The sequence below is a fragment of the Leptonychotes weddellii genome, chromosome 4, assembly GCF_054177405.1.
Source record: "Leptonychotes weddellii isolate Sample4059 chromosome 4, ASM5417740v2, whole genome shotgun sequence".
NCBI lineage: Eukaryota > Metazoa > Chordata > Mammalia > Carnivora > Phocidae > Leptonychotes > Leptonychotes weddellii.
This window is the reverse complement of record NC_138372.1, coordinates 80,208,361-80,218,416: the sequence shown is the minus strand read 5'-3', so window position 1 is coordinate 80,218,416 and position 10,056 is coordinate 80,208,361. Positions and strand designations below refer to the sequence as shown.

At 38.1% G+C, this 10,056-nt stretch overlaps 1 protein-coding gene across 5 annotated transcripts in view; it reads right to left on the bottom strand.

Annotated features, from left to right (window-relative positions):
• Positions 1–664: 664 nt before the first annotated feature.
• Positions 665–10,056, bottom strand: part of RNPC3 (RNA binding region (RNP1, RRM) containing 3) — a 39,174-nt gene continuing 29,782 nt past the window's right edge. For 2 of the 5 annotated variants that reach the window (XR_014144056.1, XR_014144057.1), the window contains one exon: positions 665–2,239. The gene's annotated coding sequence lies outside the window, so the exon portion shown is untranslated. Of the gene's footprint in view, positions 2,240–2,336; positions 8,503–10,056 lie in introns of those variants that run through there. The other 3 variants (XR_014144053.1, XR_014144055.1, XR_014144052.1) reach the window with 3 other exon arrangements.

Below are 10,056 nucleotides of genomic sequence, written 5' to 3'. Positions count from 1 at the left end.
GATTACAGTGTGTCTTGATGTGGGTCTCTGAGTTCATCTTGCTGGAAATTTGTTGAATTTCCTGGATCTTTATATTCGTAATTTTTATCAGATTTAGGAAGTTTTCAGCCATTATTTTTTCAAATATTCTCTGTCCCTCTCTCTCTCCTTTTGGGACTCCCACAGTGTATATACATCTGCTTGATGGTGCCCCACAGGTCCCTCAGGCTCTGTTCACTTTTCTTCAATCTTTTTTGCTTCTGTTCTTCAGACTTAATTTTTATTTTCATTGTCCTATCTTCAATTTTGTTGATTCATTTGATACATGTTTGAAAGCTGCAGTGCTCCATTCCTGATAAGTGTTGGTACTGTCAGAAGTAGAAGGTTTTCCTTGGAATCCCTCTGATTTTTTTTCATTTCACTTACTGTATTTTTCAGCTCCAGAATTCCATTTGCTTTTTAGCTTTCTGGACATCTTTCTTTAATCTTTTGAGTGCCTTTCTAAGTTGTTTTAAAGTCTTTGTCAAGTACATGCCATCAGGTCTACTTCAGGTCATTTGTTTCCCTTTTGAATGGGTTATACATTCCTGTTTTCTTTTTGCTTTTTGTGTGTCTTGTGGTATTCTGTTGAAAACGACATTTTAACAATTCTGGAAATCAGATTTTTTCTTTCCCTGGGGTTAGCTGGTTTTTTTTTTTGTTTTTTTTTTTTTTGAGAGAGAGGGTATGCCCACATATGCCCATGCAAGAGCTGGGGAGGGGCAGAGGGAGAGGAAGAATACTAAGCAGGCTCCACCCCCAGCATGGAGCCTGACACAGGGCTCAATCTCACAACCCTGAAACCCTGAGATCATGACCTGAGCCAAAAATCAAGTCAGATGCCTAATCGACTAAGCCACCCAGGCGCCCCTATTGTTTACTTTTGATTATCTTTTGATCTCTGTGCCAAGGACCAGTCTGAGGTATGAAACCTTTTTTTTTTTTTTTTAAAGATTTTATTTATTTATTTGAGACAGAGAGAATGAGAGCACATGAGAGGGGGGAGGGTCAGAGGCAGAAGCAGGCTCCATGCGGGACTCGATCCAGGGACTCCAGGATCATGACCTGAGCTGAAGGCAGTCGCTTAACCAACTGAGCCACCCAGGCGCCCGAGGTATGAAACCTAAGATCTTCTCAGATCTTGAGTCTTTCCCTGGGCATTCATGGTCAATTTCTAATTATCCCATATATGCAGTTGTTTATGAATGCCCTGGTCTTTAATGTCTGGCTCCCAAATGGAAAAAAAAAAAAAGAAAAAGAATGGGAAATAAAGGGGATGTCAGTCCTTTTATACCCTTGGAAGTCACTTCACAGGGGGGGGGTGTGTGTGTTTACAATGGAAAGAGGTAGAACCATGGCTTCCCACTTCTTTGTACCTTTGTGATCAAAAGCAGAAATCAGCCATCAGCCTGATTCCCAATATTTGGAGGTGAAGGTTCTTTTTGCCTACCCTGGCTCCCACTAGTTGTGTGCAAGCTGCTCCAGGAACACATGCACAGTTGCCTGCTATATGGCTGAGGTTGGGAAATGGTAGCTACTACTACAATGAGCTAAATTTGAATGAATTAACTTCAATTTACTGTCCAAGCTTTTTCCTGTTAAACTGAAAGGCCTTAATAGATGACAGTTCCAAAATAGTTACATCAAATAAATCCTATCACTGCAATTGTCATCTAGGTGGGGAGATGGATTCCTGGGGCTTCCTATTCTGCCATGTTCCCAGTATTTTTTCACAAGTTTTTTTTTCTTCCCTGTGAACATACTTTTTGTTCCTCTTAAATACGCAGAAGAGTGTGATAGCCAGGTCACATATAAGTATATATTTCACATTATAATAAACTTCTTGAAACTTTTTCAAAGCAGGTGGACCACTCTGTACTTCAATTAGCAATGTTTGAAAGCTGCAGTGCTCCATTCCTGATAAGTGTTGGTACTGTCAGAATTCATTTTAAGCCATTCTAATAAGTGTGTAGTGCTCTATTACTGTGGCTGTCTTACATGTGTCTAAGGGCTAACGATGTGCATCTTTTCACGTGCTTAGTTCCCATCTGTAAGTCTTTGGTAAGGTATCTTCAAATTTATTGTCTTTTTTTGGGGGGGGGGATTTTTGTTTTCTGAGTTTTGGAAGTTCTTTATATATTCTGGATAAAATTCAAATATACGCTTTGCAGAAGTTTTTCCCAGTCTGTTACTTGCTTTTTCATTTTCTTAGTAGTGTCTTCTGAAAGTACAAGGTTTTTATTTGATGAAGGCATATTTATCTTTTATCTTTTTATAGTGTTAACTTGTCTAAGTAAGGTCATGCAGACTTTATCCTATTTGTTTCCCCCCTCCTCCAGGAGTTCTATACTTTTGCACTTTATACCTAGGACTCTGACTCATTTTTGAAGAAATTTTTTGCGTGAGAACAACATACTTTTATTTTCAATTTTTAGCATATGGATGTCCAATTATTCTAGCATCATATGTTGAAATGACCATCTTTTCTCCACTGAATTGCCTTCTCACCTTTGTCAAAAATTATGGTGTATGTGTGGGTCTATTCCTGGACTTTTCTGTTCCAATGATCTGTGTCCATCTGTTTGCCAATACCACAACCTGATTATCTGAGCTTTGTAGTAAGTCTTAGAATTAGGTAGTCTAAGTCATCCATATTTTTTTTCAAAATTATGCTGGCTATTCTAGTTGTCGCTTTTCCAAAAAAACTGCTCGGCAATATCAACAAAATATACTGCTAGGATTTTTTAGTAGTAATGAATCAATTTGGAAGAGTTGATATTCTTAAAAATCATGAGTCTTTTGACTCATGTACACAGAATCTCTCCCATTTCGATTTTCACCTTTCATTATCAAAATTTATGAAGGGTTGTCAGGTTCAGTACACATCTGGGTAGACTTCTACCTATTATTTCTTTTGGTGCTATTGCAAATGGCGTTTTTTAGGGAAAAAATTCAATATCCAGTTATTGACTTTTTTTTTAAAAGATTTTATTTATCAGAGAGCTAGAGAGAGAGAGAAACAGCATGAGAGGGCAGAGGGTCAGAGGGAGAAGCAGGCTCCCTGCAGAGCAGGGAGCCCGATGCGGGGCTCAATCCCAAGACTTTGGGATCATGACCTGAGCCGAAGGCAGTCACCCAACCGAGCCACCCAGGCGCCCCTAATTATTGACTTTGAATCTTGCAACCTTCCTTACCTTATTAGTTGTAGTAGACTTCTTAATTCTTTGGGATTTTCTACATAAACAATCATGTCACCTCTGAATGGGGACAATTTTACTTCTTCATTTCTAATTTGTATGGCTTTTCTTTTTTGTTTTATGCACTGGCTGTCAGATGTTGAAAAGAAGGGATTAGTGTGCACTTTCTTACCTTGTTCTCAATCTTGGAGGAAAACATTCAGTTTTTTAACCGTTAGGATAGCAGTTAAGTTTTGTAAACACTATTTACCAGATTAAGGAAGCTCTTCTCTATTCCTATTTTACTGAGTTTTTATTAGGAATGTTTAATTTTATCAAAGGCTTTCGTTCATTACGATGAGCTATGCTTTTTCTTTTTTTTCTTTACAGATTTTATTTGACAGAGAGAGACACAGCACAGCGAGAGAGGGAACACAAGCAGGGGAGAGTGGGAGAGGGAGAAGCAGGCTTCCCGCAGAGCAGGGAACCCGATGTGGGGCTCGATCCCAGGACCCTGGGATCACGACCTGAGCCGAAGGCAGACGCTTTAACTGAGCCACCCAGGCGCCCCGAGCTATGCTTTTTCTTCCTTAGTCTGTTGATATGGATTACAATTGATTTTCAAAGGTTGGACTAGCCTGCATTTCCCAAGATCAACTGCATTTTATCATGATTTATAAAATACTCTCCCCCCATATTATCTGATTCAACTTCTTAATATTTTGATGAGGATTTTTACATTTACTCTCATGAGACAGAGTGATACATCATTTTCTTAATATCTTGTCTTGTTTTAGCATCAGGGTAGTATAGGACTCATAAAATGAATCTGGATGTGTTGTCTTCTAAAGAACTGTTGGTTTCAATTAATGTTTAACAAAATTCACCAGTGAAACAATCTATGCCTTACGTTTTCTTTGCAAGAAAGAAAGGAAGGAAGATTTTTAACTACAAAGTAAATGTATTAAGTAGATATAGGATCGTTCAGGTCACCTACTTCTCACACAAGCTTTGGTAGTTTGTCACTTTTATGATATGGACCCACTTCATCAAAGTTGAAAATTTATGGAAATAAATTTGTTCAAAATATTCCAAATACTTTCTTACAGCTCTGGGGATGTTTTTTCTTTGCAATCTGGCTAGAACTTTTTCAATGTTATCGGTCTTTTCAGGAACTAGTTTTGTTTACAGTATTTTCTACTGTCCTGCTTACAAATTCACTGATTTATGCTTATTTTTATTTCCTTTATCTGCTTGTTCTGCATTTAATTTGCTCTTCTTTTTCTAGTTCCTTAAGGTAGAAAGCTGATCATCAATCTGTGATTCTTCTTCTTTTCTAATATAAGCAAATTCCCTTTAAACACTCCTTTGGTGTATTCCACAAATTTTTGATCAATTTGTACTTTCATTCAGTTCAAGTACTATCTAATTTCCCTTAAGAATTGTCTTGATCCATGTTATTTAGAACTATTATTTAATATTCAGAAATTTAAGCATTTTTCAAATCTTTGTATTATGGATACCTAATTTATTTATTTTATTTTTTTAAAGATTTTATTTATTTATTTGACAGAGAGAGAGAAAGCAAGAGCAGGAACACAAGCAGGGGGGAGTGGGAGAGGGAGAAGCAGGCCTCCCACTGAGCAGGGAGCCCGATGCGGGACTCGATCCTGGGACCCTGGGATCATGACCTGAGCCAAAAGCAGACGCTTGACGACTGAGCCACCCAGGAGCCCCCCTCCTTTTCTTTTTTTTTTAGATACTGATACCTACTTTAGTTCAACTAAGGTCAGAGAACATTATATGATCTGTTAAGGTTTTGAACGTGTTAATATTTTATGGTATGAAATCATGTGTTCACTGTTTTAGTTCTTGGAATGGGAAAGATAGAAAATCTTCCAATTTTTATCCATAAAGACAGATTTTTACACAGTTCAAAATCAAAAAAGTATATTAGGACATTAAAATTTCATGTGGAGCAATTGTGAAAAAAATTCTAAATATGTTGCTTTGGGGAGGGCAATAAGAAAACAGCTGCAATCGGGCACCTGGGTGGTTCAGTCGGTTAAGCGACTGCCTTCAGCTCAGGTCATGATCCTGGGGTCCCGGGATCGAGTCCCGCATCAGGCTCCCTGCTCGGCGGGGAGTCTGCTTCTCCCTCTGACCCTCCCCCCTCTCATGTACTTGCTCTCTCTCATTCTCTCTCTCAAATAAATAAAATCTTTAAAAAAAAAAAAAAGAAAACAGCTGCAAAACACTGGATTAGAGGTGTTCCGCTATTTTCATTCAAGTTATGATATATATGTCATACAGAAAAATGTAAAACAACAACAAAAAAATTACAGGCCCTATGTCCCAAGACCCAGATTTAACAGATGTTAACATTTTACCAAAATATTCTTCAAATACTTTTTAAAAGAAATGTACAATATATAGAGAACTGCCCAATTCAAACCTCAATCTTTCCCTTCCATCCTTTTCTTACACAGCAAGGTATTATATGTCTCCGGAGAATAATTTTAATGGTATTTTGTGTATCTTTTTCTAAGCTCTGAGAAGTTTCATACAACAAATTAATCTCTTGCTCAGACTTTCTTGAATTCTTAAGATTTTCAAATATCTTGGTATATCATTGCTATGTCATAATTTGAAAAAATTAAAATTTCTTGTGTAAATACCCCTTTTCTCATTGTCAGTTGGTGCAGTTTTTAATGGATATAACCCCTTTTAATCACAGATGTTCTAAAGTGTTGTTTGATCCCCTAGCTTTACCCCAAGGCATTAAAGCTTATGCTTGTTGGGTGCAGGGTCTCCCTTTCCCAGTATTTTTTTTTTTTTCTCCAAATTTACTGAGTTTCAGCTATTTATTTTAGATTCCCTACTGGCCTTTACATGAATGTTACACCTCTACAACAGTTTGCTTTCTGACGGATACATAGTAGCTTAAGTTCTTGGAGTGAGAACAGTATTCCTCCTGAGGATCATCAGTTAAGTACCTAACACATGTGGCTGGCTCTCATCTCTCCTAAACAATCATACTAAGGTCAATATTTTTGTTTTATATGCAATAATAAGTTACAGATCTAACAAAGTATCTTATTAACTTACAGCAAAATTTAAAAAAACCTCCTCCATTACTCATAATGGGAAGTGTTCTCTTCTTACAAAGTGGTTAAGATCAAATTGCTACAAGCACTCAGTACAGTGCCTTTTGAATTTTAGGTGCTTAATAAGTATTTCCCCTTACTTCTTTTAAAAGCCTTGATATCGGGGTGCCTGGGTGGCTCAGTCGTTCAGCATCTGCCTTCGTCTCAGGTCATGATCCCAGGGTCCTGGGATCGAGCCCCACATCGGGCTCTCTGCTCCACAGGAAGCCTGCTTCTCCCTCTCCCACTCCCCCTGCTTGTGTTCCCTCTTGCTGTGTCTCTCTCTGTCAAATAAATAAATAAAATCTTTAAAAAATAAATAAATAAAAGCCTTGGTATCTCTTGATACTGATTTTAATAGAATCTCATTTGCATAGCAAATACTTTCCAAATCATCTAAAGCAGATCCTGAATGCTACTGCCTTTTGTTTGATTTACCTAATCAGGATTATGCTGATTCTATTCATGTTACTAATAGTAGGAGGCAGAGCCATGCTAGATTGGGATGAAGAGTACTTGCATTACTCTGAGTGACTCCTTAAATCTTACACCATATTTGCCTCACTTGCCTCATACTATTCCCAGCCCTTGTATAAGGCATAAGTGGAAAATCACCATGTGGAAATATGAGTTTTATATATTATATACACTGTAGTAAAACATTTGTTTTTGGCTGTGTAGTACCTACTTTCTCTCTTGATTTCATAGCTCTATGCTTTTCCTTTGGAGAACAAGGCTTTTAAACTCTCACTTCATGTGGCTTATATGAAACTTCACTCCTTCTATCTTAAGGGTGACATATATGACCCATACTTAGTCTGTAAGAGTGCCAAATCCCTCCAACAAAAGGAAAAAGTACTTATTTCAAGTTTATTTCATTTAAAGTAACTAAAAAATTCCATGATACACTAGCTGTTAGGGCTTTTGCTACAGGTTTAAATTACTAGTACTTCTCCATGATGAATTTTCTTTTTTTAAATCTAACTGAAAATGAACTATCATCACAATTATCAGGATAATGGTTAGCAGCTCCAGGCACAGCTCTGTCTAGTTTAAAAAAAAATCTGTACAAGAACTGGAAATGCTTCTAATTGGACCTGTTTGGGTCATATGCTCAATTAATGAAATAGAGTGGAATGGTTGTGCATTATCCACAAACAGGTTAATTCCTAGACACCAACGTTCTTACACTTTGGTCAAAGTCTCATGGTGCAGTTGTGGTAAGGAAGTGTGGAGGCCTAGGACAGGCAGTCCCAAATGTGCCACTCTTGCATACTGATTATTAAGAATGCTCTTCCCCTTCCCACCGTGTCTCCAGAAAGCAGGAAATAAATCTCCCATGTGAAAGGCACTCTCCCTGAGATATCCTTATCACCAGATAGGGAATTCAGAGACAAGAAAGTTGTATAAACAAGCCTTGTTACTTTTAGTAATTTACAACCACCGCCCAAATTCTGTTTAGAATCCTTTACTATTTAAAGCTTCAAAAGGTTAAGTTTTCTTTATTTTGTCATTTCCTTGCTGATTAATGTCTCTCTGTGTTGGAGTAGGCAGTTAGGTTCTAACAAAATACCTGGAGGCCAGCAAGGAGGAAGTTATGGCTAGCTCTTGGGAAAATCAGAGGCCTGTGCTGGCACCATTCCATAAGAAACCTGATCAAACCAGATAGGCCCCAGATGATGGATGCCATGACAGGAAACCCCTGACCAAATTAGGAAGAAAAAGTACAAAACCCTGCTTCCTGCCCCAAGTAATACATATTCTACCCTCTAGTTAACAACTGTCAATAAAAGAAACCCAACCTTCAGGGCACATAGCTCGTAGCTCGCTCACTCTCTTGAGCTCACTTGCTCTACTATCTCTAGAGTGTACTTTTCACTTTATTTATTTAACATATAATGTATTATTTGTTTCAGGGGCACAGGTCTGTGATTCATCAGTCTTACACAATTCACAGTGCTCACCATAGCACATAACCCTCCCCAATGTCCATCACTTTTCACTTTACATAAACTTTCCCACTTACGTCACTTACCCACTGTTAACAGAGTGTCTCCTTGAATCTTTTCTCAAGACAAGACAGAGAACTTTCGGTGACTCCTTCAGGATGGGCTGGGTTGAAAACCCAGGGCCCAGGGTCTCTGCAGTTCACCTGGCAACATCTGCTTAAAATGTATAAAAGCATAGAACTTGGACATTTCTTTGAGACTCAATGCTACTATTAGGCCTCCATGTACATGTAATTCTAATTTGTTTTTTCCTACTATTAATCTGTCTCATGTCAATTTAATTCTTAGACCAGTAAGAAGAATCTTGAAGGAAATTTTTTCCTCCCCAACAACTGGCTAGTTGGCAGGATAAACTTCAACTGGCTAAATATTGTTCACCCTGGGATTGCTGTAGCTGAGAAACTCTGGGACATCTGATAAACAGCTGGCAAAAGTAAGATTTCTTACTATGTCAGCCTCCTGGAATCTGTCTGCAAGATCTGGTGGGACAAGAGTGGTTAGAGTCCTTTTTCTTTCTAAATTTAGCATTAACAGGAAAAAGTATTTTTGGAAATACTCCATGGGCTCAGCATCTCTGATAAATTCGATAGAGTACTCTTGGTTTTATTAATCCATTTCCTCCCCAGAGATGGTCACTATTTTTGTCTTTTATGTTGTTATAAAAGGGAATTCCTATAGGGAAATACCAGCATAGGCCCTTATAAGCCTGCTGTTCAAACTAACATTATAGACTGTTGAGTTCATAGTTCTTATCAGATGGGCATATGTTTCGACAAACTTTGCTGTGGGTCCCACACGTAAAATCTGGATAAGGTTTTTCCTTTTGTCTTGAGAACTTGATTTTCTCTGGTCTCCACCATGCAGACAATGCACTTACTGGGGTACACCCTGGTAGCCAAGTAAGAGTGGGGTTTTGAGACATAAAGTTGCTAGCAACACTGTCTAGCCATGACAGCCCTCAAAAAGTAAGTCATAAGAGGTCCCAGTCCATAAGGGACTTTTGTGCTCTTAACCTTTGTTGCTTGTTAGTGCTAAAATGTCCCATTCCAGTATACTGCACCTGCCTGGTGTCACAGATTAGTAGGTCTGTTAACTGGAGGCAATTCAGGTTTTTGTGGGTGATCAAAGACACTGTTTTCACTAAAGCATCCTTATTGCCTGTGTAAAAAAGGCATCTGCTTTCTTAGACTATTTCTGGGAGTAAACTTGTGGATCATGGGGACTATATCATCTATGCCCTCTCCAAGAATGCCTCTTGCACCCATGCTCTAAGCCTAGAAATTGCCCCTGGGTCTTTCCCAAAAAAAAAAAAAAAAAAGGTTTCTTGGTTTGAGTTGCTATTAAAATTAGTAAGAGCCTACTCATCAATGGTCAGACATGAAATCTTTTAAATTGGCTACATTTCAAAAGAAAAAAAATCCTTATACAGAGCTCTCAATTGTCTTATTAGTATACTTACTAGGGGTAGGGACTTAGGGACTCCCTTAACAAGATGAAAGAACAGAAGTTAGACTTAAGACAAAAACTGATGTCCACATCCAAGGTAAATTCCCCTTCTTAAAAACCAGCTCCATCTGCCTGTTTTAACTTACCCTTCCTTATAAGATTTACATAGAGCACTCCAGCCTAAACTCCAGAGTCAATGTATATACATTACTCATATAAATGCTAAAACTCATGAAGTGAATTTAACAGAAGCACTGAAGA